The sequence below is a fragment of the Carassius gibelio genome, chromosome B22 (genome assembly GCF_023724105.1).
Source record: "Carassius gibelio isolate Cgi1373 ecotype wild population from Czech Republic chromosome B22, carGib1.2-hapl.c, whole genome shotgun sequence".
NCBI lineage: Eukaryota > Metazoa > Chordata > Actinopteri > Cypriniformes > Cyprinidae > Carassius > Carassius gibelio.
The window spans coordinates 47,942,402-47,949,901 of record NC_068417.1 but is presented as its reverse complement, the minus strand read 5'-3'; the positions used below and the strand labels follow the sequence as shown (position 1 = coordinate 47,949,901).

The window sequence follows — 7,500 nt, the reverse complement described above, 5'->3', positions numbered from 1 at the left end:
TATATAAGTAGGAAAGAAAACCCAAAAGCTTAAAGCACCTGGTATTCCTAGGCAGTCTCTCATCAAAGTACTAACCAGACCTAAACCTGCTAAGATTCAGAGATCGGGCATTGACTATTTTTTGGCAAAATTATTATAAACTAAGTGAAAAATGTCCAAAAAGCTTACAGCACCTGGTATTCCCAGGTGGTCTCCCATCCAAGTACTAACCAGGCCCAAACCTGCTTAGCTTCCGAGATCAGACGAGATCGGGCATAGCCAGGTTGGTATGGCCGTAAGCGAAGTCTGCTGCAAAGAGAGGGCTATTTAAAGAGCAGCCAATCTTATCGCCAGTACATTATATAAGTAGGAAAGAAAGCCCAAAAGCTTAAAGCACCTGGTATTCCTAGGCAGTCTCTCATCAAAGTACTAACCAGACCTAAACCTGCTAAGATTCAGAGATCGGGCATTGACTCTATTTTTTGGCAAAATTATTATATACTAAGTGACAAATGTCCAAAAAGCTTACAGCACCTGGTATTAACAGGCAGTCTCCCATCCATGTACTAACCAGGCCCAAACCTGCTAAGATTCAGAGATCGGGCATTGACTCTATTTTTTTGCCAAATTATTATATACTAAGTGAAAAATTTCCAAAAAGCTTACAGCACCTGGTATTCCCAGGCGGTCTCCCATCCAAGTACTAACCAGGCCCAAACCTGCTTAGCTTCCGAGATCAGACGAGATTTTTTTTTTTTTTTTTTTTTTTTTTATTAACAAATTTAAAATATTTCATTAAAAACATTGTACACATTTTCCACAGAAGCATAACAAACAACAACAATAATTATTTGCCACAGGTTTGATAAAATCCATTTCTCTAAACACCAAACACATTTATTTCACTTTACATTCAATAAATAACCTTTTATCTCCATTTTTCTTTTTGAAATACAATTAAGGCATTAGCATACCATGATACAATGTATAAAAACATTATAATAATAAATAATAATACAAATTTAAACCAAACATTGTATTCTTAGTCTACCTCCTCCTCCTCATCTTCCCTCAACACTTGAAATTTATTCTCAAACAAATGTTTCCCCTTATTGTATTTTTCCCTAAAATGTCTTTTTTTTCTGGCCACATTCACATTTGGTATTACCTTAAGGGTTCTCCTTCTTAATGTCACCCTTTTGTCCTTTCTATCATCCATTCTGTCCACTCCTTTCTCCTCTTCAGTTATCTCTTGCATTTCCTCCTCCTTTTCTTTTAGTCCTTGGTTCTCCATTTCCTCCAATGCCCCTTGTGTTACTTCCTGTGATGTCAATATTCCTTTGTCCATTTCTCCTTCCAGCCTTTTCTCTTCCAATTCCATTTCTTTCTCCTCTTCAGTTATCTCTTGCATTTCCTCCTCCTTTTCTTTTAATCCTTGGTTCTCCATTTCCTCCAATACCCCTTGTGTTACTTCCTGTGATGTCAATATTCCTTTGTCCATTTCTCCTTCCAGCCTTTTCTCTTCCAATTCCTTCTTATTTTCCACAATAGCCTCTTTATTCACACCATCCTCTTCCTCATTCTCTCCACCATTTTGTAATTCAGTTTCTTTTGACATTCGCCCTCCTACACCTTCTGACTCTTTATTTTGAATTTCATTCTCCATCCAACACTCACATCTTATGATCACCTTTCTGCAATCCGGGCACTTAATTGCATCGCAATCCCTTGCGTAATGACCCTGGCCATTGCACTGATGACATTTAAAATCTGGACAGTCTTTGAACACATGTCCCGGATTCATGCACAATCGACAGGTTTTAACCTGACGATCATGCATGATCCTGAAATACTGTGTTCCCTCCTCCGTATCAAACTTTGTACTGTATGGCAGAGACACTACTTCTTTAGGAAATTTCACCCTTAGGTACCTTGTACCATCCGCAATGTCTGTGCCTGGATACATTCTTCTTATGATGTCTGAAACAGGTGTTACGCCCCAATTTTGTAATTTAATTAAAATGTCAGAGTCCTCAATATAGGCTGGCAAATGTATGAAAGAAACCACATACTCCCTTGTTTTCAGTTGTCGAATCTCACACAGTTTTCCTTTTATCATTAATCCTTCATCTAATCCATCGCACGCCTCCCTGTTTATCAGTGTAATTTCATATTCTTTTACTTGCCTTGGTCTGACTGCTAGAATCTTTCCTCCTCCAATCCTTTCGTTCACTGCTTTGATAATGTCCTCTGCTCTTGCATCTCTCTGATCCGCCATGTCAACAATTACTGTAGCCTCTTTAGAGTAAATCCTCTTGTTATAATCCATTCGTCCTTGTCCATCTCGTTGTTCTTTATCCATTTCTTTGTCTGTTAGCACTCGTCTTCCTCCTGCCATGTCCACTTCTTTGCCATGTAATCCATCCATTTTTCAAACAAAAGAAAAATTTCTCCCCAGACAGCAAACTGCTGCTGGGAAGTATAAAAACTATAACAAACAAAAATCAATAAGTTGCAAAAGAAATAAATCTTTACGCAGATAAAACAAAACAAAAAACACAAGGTGAGCCTCTCTCACCTACTGCCTACTACAAACTGCCAACTCACTTCCTGTGTGGCTCACTAGCGTTGCCAGGTTGGTTTGGCCGTAAGCGAAGTTTGCTGCAAAGAGAGGGCTATTTAAAGACCAGCCAATCTTATCGCCAGTACATTATATAAGTAGGAAAGAAAACCCAAAAACTTAAAGCACCTGGTATTCCTAGGCAGTCTCTCATCAAAGTACTAACCAGACCTAAACCTGCTAAGATTCAGAGATCGGGCATTGACTCTATTTTATGGCAAAATTATTATAAACTAAGTGAAAAATGTCCAAAAAGCTTACAGCACCTGGTATTCCCAGGCGGTCTCCCATCCAAGTACTAACCAGGACCAAACCTGCTTAGCTTCCGAGATCAGACGAGATCGGCCATAGCCAGGTTGGCATGGCTGTAAGCGAAGTCTGCTGCAAAGAGAGGGCTATTTAAAGAGCAGCCAATCTTATCGCCAGTACATTATATAAGTAGGAAAGAAAGCCCAAAAGCTTAAAGCACCTGGTATTCCTAGGCAGTCTCTCATCAAAGTACTAACCAGACCTAAACCTGCTAAGATTCAGAGATCGGGCATTGACTCTTTTTTTTTTTTTTTTTTTTTTTTTTTTTTTTTTAATGAAAGATTATTATATAATTCGTGAAATTTTCCAAAAAGATTAAAGCACCTGGTATTCCCAGGCAGTCTCCCATCCATGTACTAACCAGGCCCAAAGCTGCAAATATTCAGAGATCGGGCATTGACTCTATTTTTTGGCAAAATTATTATATACTAAGTGAAAAATGTCCAAAAAGCTTACAGCACCTGGTATTAACAGGCAGTCTCCCATCCATGTACTAACCAGGCCCAAACCTGCTAATATTCAGAGATCCGGCATTGACTCTATTTTTTGGCAAAATTATTATATACTAAGTGAAAAATGTCCAAAAAGCTTACAGCACCTGATATTCCCAGGCGGTCTCCCATCCAAGTACTAACCAAGCCCAAACCTGCTTAGCTTCGGAGATCAGACGAGATCGGGCATAGCCAGGTTGGTATGGCCGTAAGCGAAGTCTGCTGCAAAGAGAGGGCTATTTAAAGACCAGCCAATCTTATCGCCAGTACATTATATAAGTAGGAAAGAAAACCCAAAAGATTAAAGCACCTGGTATTCCTAGGCAGTCTTTCATCAAAGTACTAACCAGACCTAAACCTGCTAAGATTCAGAGATCGGGCATTGACTCTTTTTTTTTTTTTTTTTTTTTTAATGAAAGATTATTATATAATTCGTGAAATTTTCCAAAAAGATTAAAGCACCTGGTATTCCCAGGCAGTCTCCCATCCATGTACTAACCAGGCCCAAACCTGCTAAGATTCAGAGATCCGGCATTGACTCTATTTTTTGGCAAAATTATTATATACTAAGTGAAAAATTTCCAAAAAGCTTACAGCACCTGGTATTCCCAGGCGGTCTCCCATCCAAGTACTAACCAGGCCCAAACCTGCTTAGCTTCCGAGATCAGACGAGATCGGGCATAGCCAGGTTGGTATGGCCGTAAGCGAAGTCTGCTGCAATGAGAGGGCTATTTAAAGACCAGCCAATCTTATCGCCAGTACATTATATAAGTAGGAAAGAAAACCCAAAAGCTTAAAGCACCTGGTATTCCTAGGCAGTCTCTCATCAAAGTACTAACCAGACCTAAACCTGCTAAGATTCAGAAATCGGGCATTGACTCTATTTTTTGGCAAAATTACTATAAACTAAGTGAAAAATGTCCAAAAAGCTTACAGTACCTGGTATTCCCAGGCGGTCTCCCATCCAAGTACTAACCAGGCCCAAACCTGCTTAGCTTCCGAGATCAGACGAGATCGGGCATAGCCAGGTTGGTATGGCCGTAAGCGAAGTCTGCTGCAATGAGAGGGCTATTTAAAGACCAGCCAATCTTATCGCCAGTACAATATATAAGTAGGAAAGAAAACCCAAAAGCTTAAAGCACCTGGTATTCCTAGGCAGTCTCTCATCAAAGTACTAACCAGACCTAAACCTGCTAAGATTCAGAAATCGGGCATTGACTCTATTTTTTGGCAAAATTATTATAAACTAAGTGAAAAATGTCCAAAAAGCTTACAGTACCTGGTATTCCCAGGCGGTCTCCCATCCAAGTACTAATCAGGCCCAAACCTGCTTAGCTTCCGAGATCAGACGAGATCGGGCATAGCCAGGTTGGTATGGCCGTAAGCGAAGTCTGCTGCAAAGAGAGGGCTATTTAAAGACCAGCCAATCTTATCGCCAGTACATTATATAAGTAGGAAAGAAAGCCCAAAAGCTTAAAGCACCTGGTATTCCTAGGCAGTCTCTCATCAAAGTACTAACCAGACCTAAACCTGCTAAGATTCAGAGATCGGGCATTGACTCTTTTTTTTTTTTTTTTTTTTTTTTTTAATGAAAGATTATTATATAATTCGTGAAATTTTCCAAAAAGATTAAAGCACCTGGTATTCCCAGGCAGTCTCCCATCCATGTACTAACCACGCCCAAAGCTGCAAATATTCAGAGATCGGGCATTGACTCTATTTTTTGGCAAAATTATTATATACTAAGTGAAAAATGTCCAAAAAGCTTACAGCACCTGGTATTAACAGGCAGTCTCCCATCCATGTACTAACCAGGCCCAAACCTGCTAAGATTCAGAGATCCGGCATTGACTCTATTTTTTGGCAAAATTATTATATACTAAGTGAAAAATTTCCAAAAAGCTTACAGCACCTGGTATTCCCAGGCGGTCTCCCATCCAAGTACTAACCAGGCCCAAACCTGTTTAGCTTCCGAGATCAGACGAGATCGGGCATAGCCAGGTTGGTATGGCCGTAAGCGAAGTCTGCTGCAATGAGAGGGCTATTTAAAGACCAGCCAATCTTATCGCCAGTACATTATATAAGTAGGAAAGAAAACCCAAAAGCTTAAAGCACCTGGTATTCCTAGGCAGTCTCTCATCAAAGTACTAACCAGACCTAAACCTGCTAAGATTCAGAAATCGGGCATTGACTCTATTTTTTGGCAAAATTATTATAAACTAAGTGAAAAATGTCCAAAAAGCTTACAGTACCTGGTATTCCCAGGCGGTCTCCCATCCAAGTACTAACCAGGCCCAAACCTGCTTAGCTTCCGAGATCAGACGAGATCGGGCATAGCCAGGTTGGTATGGCGGTAAGCGAAGTCTGCTGCAAAGAGAGGGCTATTTAAAGAGCAGCCAATCTTATCGCCAGTACATTATATAAGTAGGAAAGAAAGCCCAAAAGCTTAAAGCACCTGGTATTCCTAGAAAGTCTCTCATCAAAGTACTAACCAGACCTAAACCTGCTAAGATTCAGAGATCGGGCATTGACTCTATTTTTTGGCAAAATTATTATATACTAAGTGAAAAATGTCCAAAAAGCTTACAGCACCTGGTATTCCCAGGCGGTCTCCCATCCAAGTACTAACCAGGCCCAAACCTGCTAAGATTCAGAGATCGGGCATTGACTCTAGTAGGAAAGTAGGAAAGAAAACCCAAAAGCTTAAAGCACCTGGTATTCCTAGGCAGTCTCTCATCAAAGTACTAACCAGACCTAAACCTGCTAAGATTCAGAGATCGGGCATTGACTCTTTTTTTTTTTTTTTAATGAAAGATTATTATATAATTCGTGAAATTTTCCAAGAAGATTAAAGCACCTGGTATTCCCAGGCAGTCTCCCATCCATGTACTAACCAGGCCCAAACCTGCAAATATTCAGAGATCGGGCATTGACTCTATTTTTTGGCAAAATTATTATAAACTAAGTGAAAAATGTCCAAAAAGCTTACAGCACCTGGTATTCCCAGGCGGTCTCCCATCCAAGTACTAACCAGGCACAAACCTGCTTAGCTTCCGAGATCAGACGAGATCGGGCATAGCCAGGTTGGTATGGCCGTAAGCGAAGTCTGCTGCAAAGAGAGGGCTATTTAAAGACCAGCCAATCTTATCGCCAGTACATTATATAAGTAGGAAAGAAAGCCCAAAAGCTTAAAGCACCTGGTATTCCTAGGCAGTCTCTCATCAAAGTACTAACCAGACCTAAACCTGCTAAGATTCAGAGATCGGGCATTGACTCTTTTTTTTTTTTTTTTTAATGAAAGATTATTATATAATTCGTGAAATTTTCCAAAAAGATTAAAGCACCTGGTATTCCCAGGCAGTCTCCCATCCATGTACTAACCAGGCCCAAAGCTGCAAATATTCAGAGATCGGGCATTGACTCTATTTTTTGGCAAAATTATTATATACTAAGTGAAAAATGTCCAAAAAGCTTACAGCACCTGGTATTAACAGGCAGTCTCCCATCCATGTACTAACCAGGCCCAAACCTGCTAAGATTCAGAGATCCGGCATTGACTCTATTTTTTGGCAAAATTATTATATACTAAGTGAAAAATTTCCAAAAAGCTTACAGCACCTGGTATTCCCAGGCGGTCTCCCATCCAAGTACTAACCAGGCCCAAACCTGCTTAGCTTCCGAGATCAGACGAGATCGGGCATAGCCAGGTTGGTATGGCCGTAAGCGAAGTCTGTTGCAAAGAGAGGGCTATTTAAAGACCAGCCAATCTTATCGCCAGTACATTATATAAGTAGGAAAGAAAACCCAAAAGCTTAAAGCACCTGGTATTCCTAGGCAGTCTCTCATCAAAGTACTAACCAGACCTAAACCTGCTAAGATTGAGAGATCGGGCATTGACTCTTTTTTTTTTTTTTTTTTTTTTAATGAAAGATTATTATATAATTCGTGAAATTTTCCAAAAAGATTAAAGCACCTGGTATTCCCAGGCAGTCTCCCATCCATGTACTAACCACGCCCAAAGCTGCAAATATTCAGAGATCGGGCATTGACTCTATTTTTTGGCAAAATTATTATATACTAAGTGAAAAATGTCCAAAAAGC

General features: G+C 40.0%; 10 non-coding genes across 10 annotated transcripts; all 10 read right to left on the bottom strand.

The window, feature by feature from the left end:
* Positions 1–161: 161 nt before the first annotated feature.
* On the bottom strand, positions 162–280 carry LOC128008916 (5S ribosomal RNA). Its single transcript, XR_008180640.1, has one exon. It is a non-coding gene; the product is annotated as a 5S ribosomal RNA (ribosomal RNA).
* Positions 281–2,853: 2,573 nt separating this feature from the next.
* LOC128004966 (5S ribosomal RNA) lies at positions 2,854–2,972 on the bottom strand. The gene has a single exon (XR_008177636.1). It is a non-coding gene; the product is annotated as a 5S ribosomal RNA (ribosomal RNA).
* Positions 2,973–3,494: 522 nt separating this feature from the next.
* On the bottom strand, positions 3,495–3,613 carry LOC128004184 (5S ribosomal RNA). Its single transcript, XR_008176880.1, has one exon. It is a non-coding gene; the product is annotated as a 5S ribosomal RNA (ribosomal RNA).
* Positions 3,614–3,986: 373 nt separating this feature from the next.
* Positions 3,987–4,105, bottom strand: LOC128009171 (5S ribosomal RNA). Its single transcript, XR_008180891.1, has one exon. It is a non-coding gene; the product is annotated as a 5S ribosomal RNA (ribosomal RNA).
* Positions 4,106–4,326: 221 nt separating this feature from the next.
* Positions 4,327–4,445, bottom strand: LOC127995364 (5S ribosomal RNA). Its single transcript, XR_008168316.1, has one exon. It is a non-coding gene; the product is annotated as a 5S ribosomal RNA (ribosomal RNA).
* Positions 4,446–4,666: 221 nt separating this feature from the next.
* On the bottom strand, positions 4,667–4,785 carry LOC127997402 (5S ribosomal RNA). Its single transcript, XR_008170266.1, has one exon. It is a non-coding gene; the product is annotated as a 5S ribosomal RNA (ribosomal RNA).
* Positions 4,786–5,299: 514 nt separating this feature from the next.
* Positions 5,300–5,418, bottom strand: LOC127994521 (5S ribosomal RNA). Its single transcript, XR_008167505.1, has one exon. It is a non-coding gene; the product is annotated as a 5S ribosomal RNA (ribosomal RNA).
* Positions 5,419–5,639: 221 nt separating this feature from the next.
* On the bottom strand, positions 5,640–5,758 carry LOC128002956 (5S ribosomal RNA). The gene has a single exon (XR_008175690.1). It is a non-coding gene; the product is annotated as a 5S ribosomal RNA (ribosomal RNA).
* A 623-nt stretch (positions 5,759–6,381) lies between these two features.
* LOC128000463 (5S ribosomal RNA) lies at positions 6,382–6,500 on the bottom strand. The gene has a single exon (XR_008173246.1). It is a non-coding gene; the product is annotated as a 5S ribosomal RNA (ribosomal RNA).
* Positions 6,501–7,005: 505 nt separating this feature from the next.
* LOC128009170 (5S ribosomal RNA) lies at positions 7,006–7,124 on the bottom strand. Its single transcript, XR_008180890.1, has one exon. It is a non-coding gene; the product is annotated as a 5S ribosomal RNA (ribosomal RNA).
* Between the last annotated feature and the right edge of the window lie 376 nt (positions 7,125–7,500).